Source organism: Portunus trituberculatus, chromosome 19 (assembly GCF_017591435.1).
Source record: "Portunus trituberculatus isolate SZX2019 chromosome 19, ASM1759143v1, whole genome shotgun sequence".
NCBI lineage: Eukaryota > Metazoa > Arthropoda > Malacostraca > Decapoda > Portunidae > Portunus > Portunus trituberculatus.
Window position 1 is genome coordinate 3,273,232 of NC_059273.1, and position 1,769 is coordinate 3,275,000.

Sequence of the window (1,769 nt, forward strand, 5' to 3'; positions counted from 1 at the left end):
ACCACAACTATAGAATCATTCACTACTATTTTGTACACACTCCCAAAAGTTTGTTCACGTTTTCTTTCCTCTTAATTCAACCATTGTTTTGCCCCAACGATGTACTGCCTGCGGGAAGTGAAGACATTTATAAAGCTCTTTTGCCTAACTCTCAACACTGTTCATGTACTGGCATCTTGGTGGGATCTTTTTTTTTTATCATTTTTGTTGCCCCTGGTCAGTTTTTCCCTCTTACAATAGAATATAAAGTGAAACCAGAGGAGGTGAGATTGAAGGAAGATGCAGAACAGTGGAAGTGAAGGCGTCAAGTTGCTCAAGACTGTACAATGGATTTTGCAGTTTAGTGACAAAAATTAGAAAAAAAAAATAAAAATAATCTACATAAACTGGAATTATTAGCAAAAAATGAGCGGACATACGAGTAAATAAAGACCAAGTAAATTTTTCATGAGTGGGAAACAAGATGGTGAGAATGTTGCTTATATAAGTTATGAGATGGAAGTATGGAGAAAAATGTTGTGTGTGTGTGTGTGTGTGTGTGTGTGTGTGTGTGTGTGTGTGTGTGAACTTTGAATTTTTTTTCCTTGTCATTCTTAAAGGCGACGCTTCACTGCAAAACAATGAAAACGGGATGACATAGAGAGAAAACAGGGAAAGAAAAGAAAGAAAACGAAACAAGGAAGTGATGGAAGCAATATTGACAAGAGAAAGCAATGAGGAAATGAGAGAGAGAGAGAGAGAGAGAGAGAGAGAGAGAGAGAGAGAGAGAGAGAGAGAGAGACGCATTACAAAAAGTGTACAAGATGAAAGGAGGAAGTGAAAGAAAGGAAGACAATGCCATCTATTAAGTGAAGTGCTCTCTCTCTCTCTCTCTCTCTCTCTCTCTCTCTCTCTCTCTCTCTCTCTCTCTCTGTGTGTGTGTGTGTGTGTGTGTGTGTGTGTGTGTGTGTGTGTGTGTGTGTGTGTGTGTGTGTGTGTGTGTGTGTGTGTGTGTCAAATCGCTCTTTATACTGTCAACAAGATCACTGTCACCACCACCACCACCACCACCACCACCATCACCACCACCATCACCACCACCACCACCACCACCACCACCACCACCACCACCACCACCACCACCACCACCACCACCACCACCACCACCACCACCACCACCTCCATCATGCTAACTCTCACCTTTAAAGCTTCTCTTTACTTTCACTATCGCTTTGTGCCAATCATCGAAATGTCCCGCCTTCCTGTCACATATGCTTTGTAACCTAACCTAACCTAACCTAACCTTGCTTAGACTAACATAACGACCTAATCTTACGTTACTTAGCCTAATCTAACCTATCCCTACCCTACTGAATATATTTTACCTAACTTACCATTACATACCATTTTTTTTCATTTTGCCTTACCATTCCTTACCTTACCTTACATTACCTTAACTTACCTTACCTTACCTTACTTTACCCTAACTCACTTTACCTTAACTGACCTAAACTAATGTAACGCTTCACTTCTTAATCTCCCATCATTATATATTACTTAACCTAACCTAACTCAACCTAGCCTAACTGATTATACTGCTACACAATCAACAAGAAACAATCACATCTTTCACCTGAATTATTAATCTCTCACTTACCACCCAAAACAACCCCTCTGGCACCTCATCCCTTCAAAACCCGCCTGAATAACTCTGAAAAGAACACGTGAGGAAAAATCTTCAGACAACGCTGACCCGCACCATTCGTCTAAGACCTCTGGACCAACACGTG